Raw genomic sequence first — 21685 nt, forward strand, 5'->3', positions numbered from 1 at the left:
GCGACTCCTGCCTGTCAACGGCTGGAACGAAGCTGCTGCTCCTTCGAGTTATTATTATTATTATTATTATTATTATTATTATTATTTTAATCCTCACCCAAGGATATTTTTTCCATTGATTTTTAGAGAGGGAAAGGGAGGGAAAAGGGAGTGGAGAGAAATCATTGTGAAAGAGATACATCAACTGGTTACCTCCCACACGGGGCCCAACCAGGAATGGGGATCAAACCTGCAACCGAGGTACATGCCCTTGACCAGGAATCGGACCCTCAGCCCTTCAGTCCGAGGGCTGATGCTCTAGCTACTGAGCCAAACAGGCCAGGTGCTCCTTGGCGTTCTGGCCGAGCATCTGTCAGCAGCACCTGCCCGCCTGCGAGGTGGTATCCCAGCTCTTTTTTCACAGCCTTTTTGAAACGATGTCTTCTCTTCTTGAAAGTCTTTTTAGACCCAAACTACCTTCCTCTTACCTGCCAGCACCCCAGCCTGGTGTTCAGAACGTTGGTGATAGAGGAGTTTCTCCAGCTCAGTCCTGCGTGGCTCCGGAGCCGCCTGCCCACATGGGAGGCTGCTGGCTCCCACTCGGCTCGTATCTGCCTGTCTGCTACCTCTGGCTATTGGAATTGGACAGACAGGCACTATCCTGTGTGTTGTAATTTAACTGCAGGCAGACTAGTTTACTAACTGGTTCCCCTGTGTATTACTCAGGAATTCTAGGTGTAATAAGTAACAGAAAAGCAACTCAACTAGTTTAAGGGAAAAAAAGGGGGGAGTGGGGCTTAGGTATTTATTGGCTCATAAAACTCAAGAGAACGCAAGAGTCCAGGAGAGTATTAGCTTCAGCTTCAGGCACAGCTGGATCCAGGAGCTCAAATAAGGCCAGGAGTCATGTCTCACTCTATGTCTGTATGTGTTTTCCTGTTACGGGCTGAACTGTGTCCCCCCAAAATTCATAGGTTGAAGTCCTAATCCCCAGGACCTCAGAAAGTACTTTGTGAGGGGAGTCTTTAAAGAGGTAATTCAGGCACAATGAGCTCACACGGGTGGGCCCTCGTCCAATAGGACTGGTGTCCTTACAAGAGGAGAGTAGAACACAGACAGGCAGAGGGATGGCCTGGGAAGAAACTGGAAGAAAGACAGCCATCGCTAAGCCAAGGAGAGAGGCCTCAGAGGAAACCAGCCTTCTTGATCTTGATCATCTCAGACTTCCAGCCTCCAGAACTGGGAGGAAATGAAGTCCTGCGGGTTCAGGCCCCCAGTCTGCGGGGCTCTGTTATGGCTGCCTTGGCAAACCAGCACGGCTTCCCTCTCAGGCAGACTCGTCTCGCACAGCCACAGTGTGGCCCCTGCAGCCCCAGGCATACCCCAGCTCAGCACCCTCAGTGGAAAGAGTCTCTTTCCCTCACAAGACTAACGAGAGTCCCAGGACGGAGTTTCATTGGCCTGACTGGGGTCACATGTACACTCCTGAGCCAATCCCTGGGGCCAGGGGCGTGGAAGAGGCTGATGGGCCAGACCCTGAGTCATGTGCCCACCTCTGAGGTCTAGCTGGAGTCCCCCAAACCACATGGCCTGAGAGCAAGGGTGGGCGGCCGTCCCCTGGGGAGGATCAGGGCCAGTAGGTGAAACAGCAGGTATCCATTCTGCTTGCTCTAACCCACCCAACAATCCATTCTCCACTCAGCTCCCCGAGAGCTCCGACTTCATTTAAAACCAGACCATATCATCCCCTCCCGCGATCAAGTTTCCTTATCCAGCCCTGCCTGCCTCTCCGTCACTTCCCCTCTCAGGACACACCCACCCCGGCAGCTCTTGGCACGTGGCAGGCACCCTCAACCTTGAGGCCTTGGGGCGCCTCTTCCTCTACTTCAAAAACTCCCCTCCTTCCGCCTCAAAACCCAGATTTTTAAAATCCCTCTCTGGGACACTCTCCCTGCTGAGGCAGACCCACCTCGTTTCCGAAGCCAAGCGGAGACGGGCTGTCTCGGTGCAAACCCCTTTGCTGGGTGACCTCAGGGAAGCGACATTTCTGTGCCTTCATCTGCCCAGGCCCTCGCTCCTGGGATTGTGGACAGAAACAAACAACTTCATACGTCGGAAGCACTTGGAACAGCGCCTGGTACATGGAGGACGCCTAATGAGTGCTAACTAGTATCACGTGGCTGGACACACCCTACGGGGAACCCCTGGGAGCCTGGGCCCTTCTCAGAGGACGGGATGCCTATTCCTATTCGTCCCTGTGGGTCTCTGGGACTCGGTAGGTGTGCCGTGTCCCCAACACAGAGAAGGTCTTCTGAATTTCAAAGCTCTGGATGCAGAAGTGAGTGAGGGAGCGAGCGAGCGAGTGAATGCACACAGAGGAAGATCCTCACACAACAGAACGCCATCCTCCCTCCTGCGCAAACCACCACCTGTCCCTGGAATGAATGGGGCTCCCCTCTGAGCCAACCCGGCCCGTTCCCTCTCCAAGCCCTTTTTCCTCCCACCCCCTCCTCCTGCTTCCGTCAGATGAAGTTCAAGTGCAAACTACCAGGAAAACCCAAGAACGTTTGTCGGATAAATCACCCGATTACTAACCGAGTCCACCCGTCCCCCGTTAACCACTATTTTCCCTGCGAAAAGCAAACACGCCTCCTCCCCACCGCCGGACAGCGAGGCCATTAAACCCAGGAAGGGTGTGGCTCCACGGCAGCCCTGAAACAACTTGACAGTGGAAAAGTACGGTGGACGCGGTGATTCAGTGGCCGTCAGATAGCCAACACGCGTGCTTTCCTGGCGGAACCGGTCCTCTCCCGCGTTTGCCTTCGGAGATCAGATGGGCGGACCCTCCAAAGACACCTGGACAGGTTTGAGGCTTTTGTTCCCCCAGGTGAGTTCCTCCCTGACCCGCCCCCTTCCCAGGAAGCTGGGCCTGGAGGTGCCCAGGGGTGCTGCCCCGGGCAGGTGAGCCTGAACAGCGCCCCCTGGAGGAAGGCCGGAGAGGCACAGAGAGACCCGGGAGAGGGCCCCCAGCACTTGGGCGACACATTTGGCTCCGGCTCCTGGCAGCGAAGGCAGAAAGAGAAACACATCGGGTTGCATAGTTTTCATTTTCCGACAACAGAACGCATGTTCAAACCTCGGCAGAGACAACATTTGTGCTGGAACCAGGCTCCGGCAGGAATGTATTGGGTCGCTGCGGGGATAAAGGACACTGGGTGACAGGGCGGTGAGCCCGGCAGCTGCGGTTTCATTTGTCCCCACAGGGGGTTCCTTCACTCGCAGAGCAAACACCTGCTGAGCCCACCTGCGGGGTCCAGGGCCACAGAGAGGCCACGACACACTCCCGGCTGCCCTGGGCGTCCGGGTCTCTCCCTCCACCCCAGCCCTGAGCGGGCCCACTCCTCTGGGGTCACCTCCATCCACCCATCAGAAGCAGTCAGGATAGCACTGGGACCGGATCGCACTTCCTGCCTCACTTCCGGAACGTAGGCACTGGGAGAGAAGACGGGGCCGGAGCAGCCCACGCACCTAGCTGCTCCCCACCCCCAGCAGCCAAGCTCCCGGTTACCATTGCTAACTGAACCCCCGTCTGGTAGGATGTGCCCAGCCCTAGGGGACACAAGATGAATCTAAGCAAGCCAGGGTGCCCCCAGCCCCCTGTATTTTATTAAATACTCACTTTCCCATCCCTTGTAGGTAAGGCTGGTCATGTGACCTACTTCTGGTCAAAGAGATGCATGCAAATCTCCCTAAGAAATGGAAAGCCCCTCCCTACTTCCTGCCTTGACCATCGTGAAGACGTGATGCTCGGAGCTCTGGCAGCCACCTTGCGACTATGAGGTGACAAGGCTGGGTTCTTAAAGGAACACATGGAGGATGGCAACATAAAGAGCGAGTCCTTGATGTTGACTTTGACTCACTGAATCAGCCTGGGACATAGAGCTATGCCTGCAGATATCTAGTACAAGACGCCTTTACTGCGTACATGCCTGCAAGCAATAGAATCTACATCCTGAATCCATCCCAACTTAACACAACAGGTATAAACACAACACACGAAAGTTCAGTCCTGGAGCGACCACAGGAGGTTGTGAAAAGAAGGCCTGTGTTCGAGTACAAGGACCCTGGCCTTCATCTTGGGTTCAAACGTGTACCTGCCAAGCACTCTTGGGAAGTCGTGCCTCCCTCTCGAAGCCCGTGTCCTCCCTGGGCTGCTGTAAAGATGACAGGGAGACCGGATGCCTGTCTGCCCGCTGCCCGCCTGTCTTGCTCGCTCCACTTCCCCTCGCAGGCAGAGGCACGTGGAATGGAGCATGTGGAAGGCGTGCACGAACTGCTGTTGAACAAAGGGATCAATTCCTTCCCTTCCCTCTGGTGCGGCGAGGTTTCCGTGGCAGGTTGGTTTGCTAGGGCCGCCACCATAAAGCACCGCAGACTGGGTGGCCGAAACCACACAAGTCCGTTTTCTCACGTTCTGGAGGCTGGATGGCCAAGGTCAAGGTGTTAGCGGGTTCGTTTCTTCCGAGGCCCTTTCCTTGACTTGCACATGGTCTTCCTTCTGTGGGCTTGCAAGCCTGTCCCTCTGTGTGTCCAAGTTTCCTTCTCTTACGAGGACACTGGTCATTGGAATAAGGTCCCCATTTTAACGTAGCCACCTCGTTGAAGACCCTTCTCCAAATACAGTCCCCTTCTTAGATACGGGGGTCAGGGCTGGAACACTGAATCTGGGGAGAGGGGACACAGTTCACCCATAACAATTGGTTATTTGCCCAATGTGTTCCACGGGCTCTCACTGGATGTTTCCTCTGCTCTCTGCAGGTCACCTGGGCCCCTTTGGGGTGTTTGATGGAGATTATTTTGATAAATCTTATAACATTCACGTGACGAACTCCAGAACAGCCCTTTTTTGCTTTTTCCCGTGTCTATGATCTCACTGCCTCCTTGGTGGTGATCTTATTTCCCATGCGAGGAAACAAACGCTTAGCGAGGTCACCCGACTTCCCCAAGGTCATTTGCTAATCGATGGATCAAAGGACAAAAGGCTTCTGACCATGACCTCTGGCCTCTCCACACTGCCTGGTGTGTATGTGTGTGTGGGCGGGGGTGGGGGGAAAGAGGGGAGCAAGGGGGTGGGTGATGGCAGGGATCCCAGGCCTCTCCTCCCAGGAAGCTCTTCTCTGTGGCTGCCTCTGCCATCTCCCACCCCCCTCCCCCCGCCCCGCCTTTCACGTCACGCTCCAACCATATGCTTCCCAGCACTGTCCTCTCATTTTGACGGACCGTGCCTCTGCGAGAAGGCCCTTCCCTACATCCTCCCAGTCTTCACCATCCCCCAGCATTGCCTCCACCCCTTTCCCTGTCATCTCCCTGCACCGTCCTGACCTCGAGGAGTTAATGCTGCCCAGCTCCTGTGCCCTCGGCCCCAGGCAGGACAGGGCTTGGCAGAGCCTCGCTGCCCGGGAACATGGCTCTGCACCGACACTGAGCCCTGGAGGCGGGCGGCAGAGGGCATGTCCTGGAAGGATATTTCCTAGAGATTGGGGGACGGGAGAGAGAGGGCTGGGCCGAGGCTGCGGGGAGGGCGTAGGGATGCAGGACTGCAGTGCCGTGGTCTCCAGGAGGGAGGGGACTCAGGGAGCCCACAGACCCTCCCTCCTAGACAAGCAGGAAGCGGGCGCCAGGTCCTGTCTTGGAGCCACAGGAGAGGGTGTCCACACCTGAGCCTCCCATGTGCGACTTCCTTGCCCAGGAAAGCGGGGACGCTTCCTAGTACTTTCCTGCCAGGAGGCCTCGCTAGCTTTTGGTAGAGAAATAATGACATCCAGTGGACAGCCGCGTCATCCTCAGACTCGGAGTGGCCTCCAGCCGGGGAGGAGCAGGGCTGGAGCAGGGAGCCGTGGACGGAGCCCCGGGACGGTCAGCTCTCAGCCTGGCCCCGCCTCCGAGCTGTGTGCCCTGGTAGGCTGGTCACTGCCCTCCAGGGGCCGGTTTCCTCCAGGAAAGTGGAGGGATTCCAAAAGCCTTTTTTTTAAGCAGACAAGGGTTCTCCTCTGATCAGAACTTGGGTTGCTTGCTCACAGGAGGTTCGAGGCACTGCTGCTACCAACTAGAAATAAGGGTTAGGATCAGGCAGCCCAGGGTCCGAGGGCCGACTCCCACCTGAATGACCGAAGCCGGTCACCACCTCCCTGAGCACTTAGTTCTGCAGAAGACAGCCCCAGGCTGTGGCCAGCGGGAAACCCTACCACGGGCACACGGGCGACAGCTTTCCTGGAATACGTGAAGGCAACGTGTCCCCGCGCCAGGGGCACAGGGGGGCCGTGCTGGCTGTCACCCTGAGGAAGCAGAGGAGACGGCCAGGCCCCCGGCGCTCCTGAGCGGCTCCAGCAGGCCTCTGCCGCCTCCAGGGGCTCCAGGGGCTCCAGGGTCCGCGCCAGCTGCCGGACAAGGCCACCCTCCGGTAGCAGAGTCACCAGCTGGAGAGAAGTGGCCAGACGCTGGGAGAGGGGCGGACCTGCCCCCAGCACCTCCACCAGGACCTGGACAGACTGGTTTGTTATCCCGATGCACAAAGCTGAGCCCCGTCCTGGAGCGAGGCCGGGAAAGGACGCCGTGGTCGGCAAACTGCGGCTTGGCAAACCACGGCTCGTGAGCCACATGTGGCTCTTTGGCCCCTTCAGTGTGGCTCTTCCACAAAATACCGACTTCTGCGCATGGGCCACGAAGTTGCAATCGCACTGTACGTGCGCACCTGCGCGTGGTATTTTGTGGAAGAGCCACACTGAATGGGGCCAAAGAGCCGCATGTGGCTCGCGAGCCGCGGTTTGCCGACCCCGGGACTAGAGTGAGGGGTCTGTGGAGGCAGAGAGGTCTCCCGGTCCCAGGAACAGGCTGCATTTCCGCGGGCGAGTCGGAGCCTGGGACATCAGTGCCCCGAGGGAGGCCACGCCCGTGGACCCAGCGGCCCTGAGAGAGGGGGCCTGCCCCGCGCTCTGCTTCTCTCCGTGGAATTAGCTCCCGATCTCACACACAGGCTGCCCGTGAGCGTGTGCGAGGCCCTGGTCCCATCCACGGATTTCCTGGAGGAGAGGAGACGGGGGTGGTCCTGACCCTCAGGGTCCAGCCCCAGTGGGGCAGGAGGCACATCCTCAGTACTAAGAACAGTCCCCTGTGATGGCCGCTGAGCTGCGAGGGGAGTGTCACCCCCCCACCCCTTTCCCACCCGCAGCGGGATCGCATCCTGGGCGGATGGTCCCCGGCCACGCAGGCCTGAAGCGGACGGGCTGGAGTTCGAACCCGGCCTCTGGCCACTGCCTCCCAACAGGGACGCAGGTGGCGTTTGCAAGGCCTCCTGCCCAGGCCTCACAGCGACACAGAGCAAGTTAGCCACGAACCCAGCGAGTACTGCAGGCCGCGCCCGCGCTTCCTGTCGTCGACTCCTCACACAGCTCCCATCACGCTCCCCCCTCGCCCCACCTGCCTCCCATTGTGCGGATGAAGCCCACCCAGGGCTCACGAGGGGCCCCTCCGCTGGTCAGCAGCAGGGCCTGGCCTCCGTCTGCAGGTGCCGATGTCCTCACGCCCAACCACTCCACGACTCCAGGGGAGGGGTCAAGTGTGGCGGAAGCCGGGTGACACCCCGCCGGGTTACGGGGTCCGCGCCCCAGATCTGCCAGGACCCCGGGGAGCCTTTCGGCTGCCGTCCTCACCACCAGGACCCTGAGCCCATCCTTATGCCGTAAACACATGAAGCTCGTTTCTCATCCCTCTGCAATGTTCTGCGACCCTGGACGCGGCCCCCACCTCCCCGGCCCTGTGTTCTCACGCATCAGGCGGGCCTGCAGGTCTCACTGCGAATGTGCTGTTGTTTGTATCCCCGAGTTCTCTCCTCCCTCAGCACACCTGTGGGTGCCCCCCATCCCCACCCCACCCCCACAGCCGGGACTGCAGCCACCGGCGCCCCCGTCCTGGCTCTCAACGCCGGCCCCTGCAGCAGGCCAGAACAGCTGCCTGAGACTCACGCTGCCCCGGGCCCGGCCGGGCAGTGCCAGCAGAGAGTTTAAACAAACAGAGCCGCCGGCAGGAGCGAAACGGGCTGTGGGCTGTGAAGGGCTGCGCCTCACGCTCCCGGGCTCAGGTTTCCTGATAATCCCGGGGATGGCTCTCCCGAGGAGGATTAGGAGGGGAGGGAAAACCGGCCGTGTACCCCAGGCAAGCGCTGCCAAGAAAGTGGCCCCGGATGGTCAATAAACCACAGATGGGGGGGAGGGAGGGAGGAGAGTGGGGCTCTGGAGGGAAGGAAAAGGGGGGCTCTGTCCAAGTCTTCTGCTGCCTACGTCAGACCTTCACCAGTGAGAGATGGGCCTGCTAAATTTGTGGAGAAAGGCCGCCCCCACCCGAAACCTCTGATCAGCAGCTGGGAGGGCACCTGCCCGGGGACAGGGGGCAGCAGCTCCAATCCCTGGGGCCCCGCAGGGAAAGCATGAGAGCATAAAGGAAACAGAACACACCCACTGAGCCACGCAAACGACCCAGCTTCGGCGTGGGGAAGGCAATAGGGAGTGATGGGGACTGTGGCGCTGGGACGGAGCCGCCAGCTCCTGCCACTCTGCCAGGTCAGTGTGGCCAAGCTTGGGATTTTTTTTTTTTTTTCAAGAGAAGTAGAAAAGAATGGATTTTATTTTTTAATGGGTAGGTTCCCAATTTGTAAACATTGACACCTACTACAAATGTTTTCTGATGTATTCTGTGGGCCAAACGAAATACATCCATAAGCCAAATTTGACCGACAGGCCACGGGTTTGCAGATGCTGGAGTCCTGTGTCCTGGTAAAGGCAATGGGGTGCCTGGATTCACACCCCACCTCTCCCATCTGCCGGTGGCCTTACCGCCCCAAGGCTCAGCGCTTCATCCGAGCACGACCGCACCATCTCCTCCTCCCAAGGGCATGGTACATACTCTAAACCAGTGGTTCTCAACCTTCCTGATGCAGCGACCCTTTAATACAGTTCCTCATGTGGTGGTGACTCCCACCCAACCATAAAACTATTTTCGTTGCTACTTCATAGCTGTAATGTTGCTACTGTTATGAATCGTCATGTCAATATCTGATATGCAGGATGCATTTTCATTGTTACAAATTGAACATAAAGCACAGTGATTAATCACAAAAACAATATGTGATTATATATGTGTTTTCCGATGGTCTTAGGCGACCCCTGTGAAAGGGTCGTTCGACCCCCAAAGGGGTCGCGACCCACAGGTTGAGAACCGCTGCTCTAAAGCCTTTCACAGCCCTTTAGTCAAGTCTGCTTAGAGCAGTGGCTCTCAGCCGGGGCCATGTGCCGCCAGAGGGTATTGGGCCATGTCTGGAGGCAGTTCTGGTTGTCACAGTGGGGCAGGGGCAAGGGAGTCTGTGCCACTGCTCTAGTGAGTCAGGGCCAGGAGGCTGCCAGACATCGACAACGCACGGGACAGCCTCCCCTCCCGGCAAGACGCGATCCCACCCGAACGTCAACAAGAGAGGTTGAGACACCCAGAAGGAATACGTCATCCCATGTTTTACTCCTCCAGCCCCTTCTTCTGCGACCATTGCTTCCCTGGGGTCTGAAAGTACATCACACTCGAGACCAGAACCAGGCTGTTCGCTTCCCTGGGGTCTGAAAGTACATCACACTTGAGACCAGACCCAGGCTGTTCGGGAACTTCATATACTGCATGTTCTCTTGGAGGAGGCAATGCGGTGTCTCCAGCACGGTTCAGGGAAGCTGCCCAAAGGTTATACGTGGGCTCTGCGTGAGCCCCTCCTGGGTCTGCAGCCGCCTCCCATCACCATAAGAACCACAGCCCATCACTAGGGGACCAACGGGAAGAACAGGCAACCTGCCTGCAGGTAAGCAGTCTCCTCCGGTGACACATGCATGGCCTCCCATGTCCAGGAAAAATGGATTAGATACGTAGGCAAATCACATCAAACTCGCATGTGCAATAAAGGGGGGAGACAGCACCCCCTTTCTGTCTAGGGGAGCATTTCTCATGTATTGCTCCTCAGAACTCTGATCCTGTGAGACCCTCATGGGGGGAAAAATGATTCCAAGGTCAAACGCAAATGCCTCCATTACTTAACAGCACGCAGGAGCACATTAAAGGCTCTGATAAGTCCAGCAGTTAACACAAAAGAGCAAAAACACACAACAAAACTTGTTTAACTGGTGTTTTAACTGGGTATTTCCCAAACTCACTTGATCGTAGAAGCCTTTTCCACTTATGCTACTTACGACACTTATTTAATGTTCCAGGGAACTATTGTCCTGCAGGGGAACGACAGAAAGAGGGAGGAGGAGATGCCAGTGAGATGTAAACTGATGCCGGGGAAACCAGGTAATAGTGGAAATAGACCAAAGCCCTTTGGCCAAGGATTCTGCCTTCAACGTTTCAGTGCGGCTCTTCCTAATGTCATTTGAGCAGCCCTTTATGTTTATGGCTTCTTCAAAAGTGTCTCTTAAAGGTGGACCACGTGCCAGGCCCTGGGCTAGGTACCAGGCTTTAGAGCAGCGGTTCTCAACCTGTGGGTCGCGAACCCTTTGTCGGTTGAACGACCCTTTCACAGGGGTCGCCTAAGACCATCCTGCATATCAGATATTGACATGACGATTCAGAACAGTAGCAACATGACAGTTATGAAGTAGCAACGAAAATAATGTTACGGTTGGGTCCCAACATGAGGAACTGTATTTAAAGGGCCAGAAGGTTGAGCACCACTGCTTTAGAGAAAAGTCGGACTCCAGGAGACGCTGCAGGGAGGGGCGGGACTTGGAGGGGTCGGGGCAGAGGATGGAGTTGCGCAGTGACGGGAGCCAAGCCTTCCTGGGGACCCGTCGCATGCAGTGAAGAAGGGGGGCCTTTAAGGCCCCTCGAATCCTCTGGAGCATGAAACTCCTACACGTCAGTCAGTTATATTGACCTTGTCCACGTTCATTGAGGAGCTGGGCAGGGTTGGGGGTCGGGGGGAGGCCCATCTAAGCGCCCTCCTAGGGGGAATCACCCCACCCAAGGCCCCCGTGGAGGGAAATCACATTGGGCTGAACGAGGAACCACCACGGATTGGACAGAAGATGGGCGCCTGACTCAAGAGCAGCCCATCCACTGGCTGAGTGGGGACGGACAGACCAAAGGTGTCCCCAGCTCATCCACTGGCTGAGTGGGGACAGACAGACCAAAGGTGTCCCCAGCAGTGAGCAGTTTCAAGTCATGGAGCTGAGCGGGCCCTGCGCCTCTGGGACTTCAGTGGGAAACTACGGCGGAGCGGCAGGTGGCGGCAGAAGAACAGGTGACAGGAGCGGTGGAGGGAAGACGGGTGAGCGCCCATGTGAATGGATCCGGAGGCAAAGGCCTGCCCGGCTCCCGACCTCAGCGCTACAGGCGGCGGCAGGGGCAGCCCCGGCCGAGACCCAGGGTCCTGGCTCCAGGGAGCAGCGGGCACAGGGAGGCCGGGACTCTGCTATTCTGGCCTCAGCCCGGCCTCGCCCACGGAAAGGCAGCTCCAGAGCCCGCTGCGGCCAGTGCGGGCCCGAGTGCTGGCAGGGCCCGGCCTGGCCTCCAGCGGGAAGACTCCGCCTCCAGAGGCACCTTTGGAGTCGAGGGCCATTTGAACGTCATTTTCTCTTTCTTCCCAAGAGAGACTCTAGCTCTGCCTGGTGTGGTTCGGTGGTTAGAGTGTCCAATGGCTGAGGGTTGGGGGATGGGGGGGGGGGGCGGGGGGCGGGGGGGCAGCCATCTCCGGTTTGATTCCCAGTCAAGTACATGTACCTGAGTTGCAAGTTCGGTCCCTGGCATGTGCGGGAGGCAACCAATCAATGTGTCTGTCTCGTGTGGATGTTCTCTCTCTCTTCCTCCCTTCCACTCTCTCTAAAAAATTATCAATGGAAAAAAAATGGGTGAGGATTAACAAAAGAGAAAGAGAGAGACTCTGCAGTCATGACACATTATAGCTAAGTCACCCCCCAGGGGTTTGACATGACTGTCCCAGGAATCATATGGAGGGCATTACAAAATACAGCCCTAGCCAGTTTGGCTCAGTGGATAGAGCATCGCCCTGTGGACCGAAGGGTCCCGGGTTCAATTCTGGTCAAGGGCACATGCCTGGGTTGCGGGCTGAGTCCCCAGGAAAGGGCGTGCAGGAAGCAGCCGATCAATGATTCTCTCTCATCATTGGTGTTTCTCTCTCTCCCTCTCCCTTCCTCTCTGAAGTCAATAATAAATATATATATATTTTTTTTTTAAAGACAATATACAAAGCCTTGCTCCTGAAATAACAATGCTGCAGTGCTCTCAATTTAGGATTGGGAGGCTTTTGGGGGACAAGGGGAGAAGGGATGGCCAAGGTTAGGTACCTGTCTTGAAAATGAAATCATGCTAACCAAGACTCAGGAAAGGGGGGCCAAGGTCAAGGTCACTTGCCTGAATTCTGTCCTGCAGCCAACAGGGAGCAGCAGAACTGCATCGCCGGCCCTTGAATCGCACCCCAGGCTTTGGGACCGACGCGGCAGCGGTCAGCGCTGGGCCCTGAGTGTGAGAGGCCGGTTGTACAGCTGACGCTGGGAGACAGCGGCAGCAGGCCAGACCTCCGGCGCAGCAACCCAGGGAATCGTGTCTGTCAGACCACCGAGCAAGACGGGTTCCATCCCCCACACGCACGGAGCCCCACTCCGAGCTGCACACTGTCCGCCGCGCTCGCTCTAGGATCACTTTCGTTCTCCCGTAACAAGCGAGTCTCTTGACACATGTTAAAATTATAGAATAAGGCTGCGTGGTAAGCCGGAACGGAGCGAACCTTGCAGGCAACTGAGAATCCAGAATTTACCGTTCTCTCTTCTCCTCCTTCCCTCTCACCTTCCGATCGTTCTTTAAAGAGCAGCAGCAGCATTTGAATGGCCGAGTGTGTGCTTTAGACTCGGCCAGGGGGTGGTTCTTACACTCTGAAGGGGTGTAGGAACACAGCGCCGGGTCGGGGAGCACACACCCTGTGTACTGTACTGCATTCACACTTCAGAGGTTTTCGAGAGTCTTTGACGCTATGATTTTTTTACTGAACTGCTGGCCTTGGAACCTGGCTGCCATGAAAGGGTAGATCCTATCTCAATGCTCGGCCCAGGCCCAGGAGGGAGCAGTGATTAGAAAGAAGTGCCTCATCTATAGTTACCCGACCAATGAAGAGCAGAGATGAGATTTGAACCCAAACCCTCCCTCTCCACCTGGGGGTCCTCAAATGCGCACACGAATAGCTACCACGCTGAGGAAAGGTGAGGCGGCCTGGGAGGAGCTCGGGCATGGCGGACGTAGCGCCTGCTCAGTGGATCAGGGAGGAGGTGACGTTCGAACTGCGTCTGGGAGGATATGCAAAATTAGTCACTTTCCATCGGGAAAAGGCATGTCTGGCGACAGGAGCAGTGGACACTGGGTTTTGTCTTCCCAGTCTCCATTCCTCTTCTTTGTGGACCTCAGCCCCTTTGGGGATCTTCCTTTGGGGATCTACCTCCCTTCTCTTCTCATGTGTTTTGTGTGGAGTGGATGCCAACCCCTGGCTCTAGGGTGGCCATGTGACCTGGGCCTGGCCAGCCAGAGCTGAGACCTGCATGAGGAGGATGCAGCCATGCAAATAGCTGGGGCAATGCATTCTAGGCAGAGGGTAGCACATGCAAAGGTCCTGGGGCAGAAATAAAGACTAAAAAGAAAGCCAGCTAGCTGGCATGGGAGCGACAGAGGGAAGCGAGATACAAAATTACGTTGGAGAGGCAGACAGGGGCTGGGTCACTGCAAACAATAGCAAGGAGTCTGAACTTGATTTAACCAAGCACAACGGGCAACTAAGGGAGTGATACGATCTGACTGATGTGTTCAAGCCATCTCCCTGCCCTCTGTGTGGTAGATGGATTTCAGCAGGAAAGGCAACGCATGTCACACCCGCATCTGGCACACAAAAGGTGTTCAGCGAACAAGAGGCACCCACCACTCGTCTGATTGCTACACCCACAAAGGGCTCCCGGGTTCACATCTGTTCATCATGGTCTGTTTGGGGCCAAGAAATGGGTTTGGGCTCTAGCTCCCCCTGCGAGCCGTGATGGTCAGAGCAGAGCCAGGAGACCCCGCTCTGGGGGGAATCCCTCTCCTCCTGATTCCCGTTACAACCCGGGCAGGGAGATAAGGCGGGGCAGGTGGGGGCGGCGGAGTGGGAGCCTTCTGTTAAATGTTGAGTTGCTCCCAACATACTTTCCAAACATTCGCTCGCGGCTGCCCAGTCTCCTCCGTCAGAGACATGCCTTCGGATGTGTTTTGAAAAATATTCCATATGCTAATGGAATGTCACCATCTGCCAACGGAGGCCGAGCTGTTTTTAAAGGAAAAACTATTACAGAACCGAGGTATTCACAGAGGGGCACTAAAGAGCCAGAGCGCGGCTGACCCGAGGCTGACCTGGGCCGCCTCCTGTTACCAACATGAAAAGGGAGTGAGAAAACCTGAGGCCAATTACCCTCCCCGCTCGCCCCCTCTCCCTGCCCCCACCCCTCTGCCTTTCCCCTCCCCTTCTTGGAGACATGATGAAATTTCCTGAAACAAAAACTCACAGCCCGTTCTATAAAATGCCTTCGCCTTTGCTGGAAAAAGCCCCGATGGTCCCTTTTATCTCCTCATTCCTGAGGCGCAGACCTGGCCCGGGTCTGTTTGTGCAGATGGGCGGCCGGGAGCGCGCCCAAGGACGGAGGGGCAGGGGCAGGGGCGGCGGCGAGGGGGGGCGGCGCTGGCTGGGAAGGGGCGTGGGAGCGGGTGAGGTGTCCGGCGGCCGCGATGAGTGGACAGGCATTGTCCCCCGGGAGGCCCCCGGCAGCTGGGAGGCAAGGGTTTGGAAAGGACGGTTTTCCAAGTTCTGGCAGCGCCACCCGGGCCCCGCCAAGTCTGCAGAGGACCAGTCCCTACCTTTCCGCAGGCTGTGGGCCCGGCCGCTTCCTAAGGCCCCCGACATCCTTCTGGCCTCAGCAGTAGCAGCAGGCCCGTCAGCGCCACTTGCACGATCCACCTCCCGGGCACCTGCCATGTCCAACCCCCACGCATCACCGTCCGTCGCTGACCCCACCCTCCCTCCCCCATCGCGGGGACCAAGCGCCCTCCGGGCCGGGCACTGTGGTCCAGGGCATCCCACCTCCAGGCCTCTGTGCCTCCGTCCCCCGCCGCCTGGCACCGCACGGCCGGCTTCTGCTTTTCGGCACGGCCTTGGCACAGACGGCCCCCAGGCTGCTGCAACCCGCCGCCCGCGTCCTCCCCTCACAGCCCGTGTCACAGCCTGTTTATCTGCGGATTTGTGGCGTCTGGGCGCACCCTGGCTGCCCTAGCATCACCTGTTTCTGCGGGAATGGAAGCATCCTGAGAGCAGGGCTGGGAGCCCCTGCCCGCCACAGTCCCCCCTAGTGGCGCGTGGGAGACTCACACTGAACCCGGCCCCCTGCGCCCTCCAGCAACACCGCTCAGTGCCGCCCGGCTTCCGAATCCCAACATTTCTCTCCTGAATCTCCACGCCGGCTTCCTACCTGGTCACTCCCAGCTGAAAACCTGCCAGAGGCTGCCCGCTGGCATCACGATGCCCATGGAGCACGGGGGCAAGGGCATCGCCCGCTTCCCTGCACCATCTGCCCCCCACACATACCCCCCACCCGCCCCGCCCGCCACCTACACACACGCCGAGGACATGAATGTCTCTCCTGGCATGTTGAGGTCTCATTCCCTTCCCAGAAACTCCCCTTGGGGATATGGTTGGTTAACTGCTTTTAAAACTGAATCACTCTTAGTAAATTAACGAAAATAACTCGGTAAAAACACTGTTCACCGGTCCACGTCCCTCTGTTCCTCCCACTGAGCGGCCCAGGCCCTGGTTACTAACGCGAGTCCTCCCTGGGGTGTCCACTTCTCTATTTTCCCAGGAGAAGCTGACGAGCTTCAGGTTGTCTCATCTCACACGCCCCCAACCCTACTAATAACTTCCTCTGGTCAGGACATTCTGTTCCATCTGTTTTAATACCACCAAGTGCAGACTGTGCTAGGCGCTGTGGATTATGCCATTTAATCCTTACATTGATCTTAAAATGTGGTCTCCACTCCCTAGATGAGGGAGCTCAATTTCAGGGCGGGAATGCCCTGCCCGTGGGGCCTGCTGCCCACCAGATGGCCGAGTCCAGTCCTGAGCTAAGTTGGCGGCCCCAATGCTCATGCTCCTTCCTCTCTGCCATCCAGCAGACCAGCCCCCCGCCTCCCCCCATGGTCTCAACCAAGACACAAAGGCTGCGTGTTCTGAGAGCGTTCCTTCCCAACGTTCCCCACCCCCCCACCCCCCCACCCCACCCCCCCAGCTGCCGAGTGCTGGGAGCGAAACACAGCCCTTGAGAACGGGAAGGTCGCTTGGACAGAAGACAAGAGGTGAAGGGCGGAGGGAGCTTAAGTTGTCCTCACTCAGATCTCAGCAGACACGGCTTTAAGCTGTTCCTGAGGCCTTCCCGGCGATGGTGTCTTTGGCTTTGCTACTCCCAGGTCCTCCCAGCCCAACAGGAACATACCTATTCGGAGAAAAACGGTGCATCTGGTGCGCGGGGCCCACCAGCAGGGGAACACCTGGATGGCCACCTACTCGTCACCCCACGGTGCTTCTCGGTTATCTGTGCGGTTTCAGACCCGGCTTCGTGCAAGACACAAGCTGGAGCTCAGGGCTTGGCGCTCCCAGCGTTCCCTGCAGCCGGACGACCGGGTCGCTTCAGGCCTAACGCCTGCCTGGCGTCAATGCGAGATCAATTCCCACAACAGCAGGCAGCTGGGCTGCACCCAGCGACTGCGCACAGGGCGGCCAGCTCCCGGCTCCGCCTCCTCCTCGCCTTCCCAAACGCCTCCCCTTTGAGGTGGTCTTTCATGAACGGGCACTGCGTGGTGAATGCGCGCTGGCCACTTGGTCACAGGCAGATCACTTGTCCCGTTTCCCCGGAACCTCTCCCGTCCTTAGCGTCCCGTCACCAAACTCGGGCACAAGGCTTCAACAGGTCACTGCTGACATGCTGAGACCGCGTTAGTTCAGAGATGGCAAACCCGTGCCCAGCGACTCATTTTTCTAAATCCCAGCTTTCCTAAAAGGGGTGTCCACCTCGTGTGGACTTCCGCCTTTTCTTGAAAACGCAGACCTGCCTGGGCCTGCATGCCTGCAGGGCAGCGGATGGCCCCGAGCAGGGGCCTGAGCCCTCCAGGACTGACCTAGTGAAACGGGGACTGCTAAGACCCCAAGGGGGTTATTGCCCACAGCTGATTAGTAACCGGAGTATCAGCCAGACGGCCCAACTTCCTTTCTCCTTAGTAACGGAAAAACAAATAGGCCGACACGGCAAAGCACCACGGTCTCTGATTATACATCCAAGTTCTACACAACCTCTCTCGGAACCTCCATTATGATGGGGTGCATTCAGAGCTGTGAATTCCTTGCAGTTAACACCTCCCGTATCGAGGAAGATCACTAGTATGTACTGAACCCCACTATGTGAGGGTAGGAGCCCACTGGAGAGATGAAGGCCCAGCCCCACCCGAGAGTCCTCCCGCCCAGCAGCGTGTGGAACACGGGCCCAAATCAAGTTCTGAGCATGAAGGCCTACACCTACACACACACACACACACCTACACACACACACACACCCCTACACACACACACCCCTACAGACACATACACACACACCCCTACACACACACACACACACCTACACACACACCCCTACACACACACACACCTACACACACACACCCCTACACACACACACACCCCTACACACACATACACACACCCCTACACACACACACACCCCTACACACACACCCCTACACACACACACCCCTACACACACACACACCCCTACACACACACACACACCCCTACACACACACCCCTACACACACAACCCTATACACACACACACTCTTCCATACAGAGTAACATTCGGTGCAGGATATGCCATCAACTAGTTAATAACTGAGGACTAAGCGTCAAGGGCAAAAAAGAGAATCACTTTTTATCCATCTTTTTATGGTTTAGACTAGTAAATTGGTTGGTTTTCTTAACCATATGCATCTTACATATTTTTAAAACATTTTTACAAAAACATGGGTGGGCCCCTGGCCAGGTAGCTCAGTTGGTTAGAGCATTGTCCCGATACACCACGGTTACGGGTTCAATCCCCAGTCAGGGCACATACAAGAAGCAATGAATGAATGCATAAATAATTGGAACAAATCAAGTTTCTCTTTCACTCTCCCCTTCCTCTATCTCTAAATCAATTTTAAAAACTTAAAAAAAAATGGGTGGGGGGCAATACTGTATAGAAATACTCTAATTTCATCCCCAAAGTCCACAGTACCAATTCAGTTGACTAATGGGGGGAACCTAGTTACCCGGAGAGCTCTCCCTACTTCTCAGGACTTTTTGAGCAGAACCTGCAGGCACTGGCGGTATTCTTTCTGACTGAGAACTCGAGCCACGACGTGTGAATCTGCCAACGTGAAAATCGCACGACTGCACGTCCGATGCTGCTGCTGTAAGTGTCCTTCTCACCCCTCCACCCCCTTCTTCGGGAACCAGAGATCCACCCACAGGGAGGCCCTGGGCACACGGCAGGGGCCACCTCTCCACTGTTCAGTACGTTGGGAAGCAGACAGCTGGGGAGCGGTCGGAACCAGCCCCAGCTCCTGAGGTTCCCATTAGCCCTCAGCACAGCCCCCAAGGCACGGGCTGGTGTGATGTCATCCACGTTCTCAGGCCAAAAGCAATTTGCTTTCAATCTCATTTTACAGAGCAGATGATTCTTTAAATCTGCAAACTTTAATTGTATGTCACTGAGTTACTAATATAGCACATGACAGGTTTGCTTTTTGTGTTTTTCTTGAAAAATTTCTTAACAGAACATCAGAGCATTGCAACACTTTATTAAGAGTATTGGCTTTGAATTAGTAGCTGAAGTAACAGTTGCATGAAGCCAGGTTAGATGTACTGCATAATACTCATACTTGATTTATTGACATTACTTAGCAATTTATTGGACAAAGGTCAACTTTTTGTTTTTTATTAAGCACATTCCACAGTACAAAGCTGTCATGAATAATATCTGTACAATTTAACAGTTTCAATAGCTGTCCAGACACAAATTTATTTCAAACAGATAATTGGCAAACATAATTAATTACAAGTTAGAATTAGACTAAACCAGTGCTTTCAAACATTAATATAGCAGTAATTTACAGTTGCTCAATTATGGGTTAGCAAAATAAAGTCCAGAGTACGGCTGGGAATTATGACTATACTCCCAGAGAGTCAGGATTCCTTGGCTGCCAAAGTCCCTGCTATAATTTGGTAGGCACAATTCAAAGGTCGTGTGCATGTTCAAAGGCCATGATCTCCCAAGGAACAAGAACTTTATATTAAACATGCAAAAACAACAGAAAGTCCATTCGTTCACAACTGCCTCCGCCCCACCCGCCCCGCCCCCGCCCCCGCCCCGGGCTCTCCCAGCCTGTCCGCCAGGAGCGCTGTTAAGATGAAGAGCGGTAACAGTTACATCACTTTCACAACCTCTGTCAAGCTTACAACATCTACCTTATGAATGGAGGCAATTTTTTTACACTTTGAGGCTCAATTTCTCAAGAACAGAAATTTAGTAATGTGGGAGGGAAGGATGTATTAAAAAAAGGAAAAGCCAAGCCAACCCGATAAACAAATCACACACGCGTTGATCCCCACACCGTTCCCCACGCGAAGACACCGAGCCCAGGGACCTTCTGTCGGAGTAGTGTGCTTCCACGGGAAGAGGCTTCATCACCAGGAGGTTCTATTGGTCCTTTAAATGTTATTGACGTTCCTTGATCTTTGGACACAATGGCGAGGGGCAAATCAAAACCTAGTATGGAGCAAGGGGAGGAGCGCCAGCTGGGCGCTCCAGTCCTTCCCACGCAGTCAGCATGATCGAGCCATTCGCAGTCGGCTGCCGAGCACTCGAGAGCCTGTGAACCTGCCGGGGCCACAGCAGCAAACGCCCCCGGAGGCGACGGGTGGGCTTGGTGAGTCTGAGGCTTTGCACCAGGTAGGAGTACCTTCCGCTCGACAGGCCTCGGCACCAGCCTGACCTGGTGCGCGGACGCCAGCTCACACGCGGGGCCTGCCACCGTCCCCATGAGCCAGATGCACGATTTCCGGGGCCCGTCAGTAGGGCCTTCCCGTTCTTCCCTGCCCAGGGTTACTAACGCACAGAATCCTGGTTTTTGACAGTGAAGTCAATGAATACCATGGGAAGGGACCACTAGTACTCAGGAGTTCTTATGAGGAAAAGAACAAAAAAATTCTCAGGTACCTCTCTATTGTATATACTACACCACAAAGAAAACATTCTGTGTTAAACTTTAGAAATTACATTTTAAAACAAGATTCCCATTAAAACACCACACACACACACACACACACACACACACACACACGACAATGACAAAATAAAAACACCGTATGAATACTGCAGGAGGGTCTAGGGAATCCACAGTAACCCTGGCATCGGTTTCTTGAGCCCAGCCCATGGCTACATGGGAACACACTCTGTATTAGTGTCTCAGGCACGGGGCCGACTCCAGCAACCTTGAGGTTAAACTGTTATGTACATCATATCTACATGCGGGTACAGTATTTAAATTAGGAGGCAAGCACATGTGTAAAGGTGTTCCTCTACCGAGTATCAGGAGCGGGTTGGGTACAAAGAACAGTTAATAAAAGAAAAGAGCTATATTACCTGTCGGGAGATAATATAACTGGCTTACAGTTCTTTAAATTAAGAGAAATGATACCGAAAGGAAGTAGAATCCAAAAAATATTACTAAAACAATCCAGAGAAATTTTTCCATTGTCCAACATATTCCTAATACAAGTCAGAATTCAGAATGATGTGGACAGTCAAAAGGAAACTTCTGCAAAGGAAAGCCCTGGTCATTCTGGGTAGGTGTTTGGCACCCAAAATCTCACCAAAGAATGCTGTTTCTTAGTAGCAGACCAAAGTGCAAAGCAATATAAATTAGAGGTCAAGTCTTCTCTGACGATTTACTTCTGGAAAACAGACTGGATGTTCCTTTTATCTGACCAATTTACATTTGAAGCATGAGATCTGTTCACTGATGGGGGAGGAAGTCGGTCCTACTTGAAGTCGGTGAAGCTAAGGTACCCTTCTCAGAGCGGAGGCCGGAACCGGAGGTGAGAAATGTCGGTACTTGTTGGCTGCTTTGCATCTACCCAGCGTCTCTAGAACCAATTCCAGCTTCGTAACTCAGCTGTGAAGAACTCCTTAGGCATTTGGTAGCCATGTAGCCAGTAGTTCAAAAATAGGAAACCCTGGAAAGAAAACAAACGCAAGCAAGTGTGGATGGGGACACTGGTTAATCCAGCACAGCCCATCCACAGACACACCCTGGTACACACGCAACACATGACTGGTTTTCAAATAGGCAACAAGCTGCAGCGGTTGTGAGTGTGCTACATGCCAGGGATCACACTCACTCGTACCCACGCCTCGTCGGACCACGAAGGCTCCGTTCACGCAGTAGTCACTAAGGGAGTGGGGGCTCACAGGGACACCTGACCCTACAGCCCATCCTCTTTCAGTGC

The 21685-nt window shown here is 55.5% G+C and overlaps 1 protein-coding gene across 1 annotated transcript in view; it reads right to left on the reverse strand.

The window, feature by feature from the left end:
* Positions 1 to 19116: 19116 nt before the first annotated feature.
* Positions 19117 to 21685, reverse strand: part of FBXW11 (F-box and WD repeat domain containing 11) — a 104690-nt gene continuing 102121 nt past the window's right edge. The window contains exon 13 of the mRNA XM_081093514.1: positions 19117 to 21412. The gene's annotated coding sequence lies outside the window, so the exon portion shown is untranslated. The remainder of the gene's footprint in view (positions 21413 to 21685) is intronic.

The sequence above is a fragment of the Myotis nattereri genome, assembly GCF_964212035.1.
Source record: "Myotis nattereri genome assembly, chromosome: 5".
In the NCBI taxonomy this organism is placed as follows: Eukaryota; Metazoa; Chordata; class Mammalia; order Chiroptera; family Vespertilionidae; genus Myotis; species Myotis nattereri.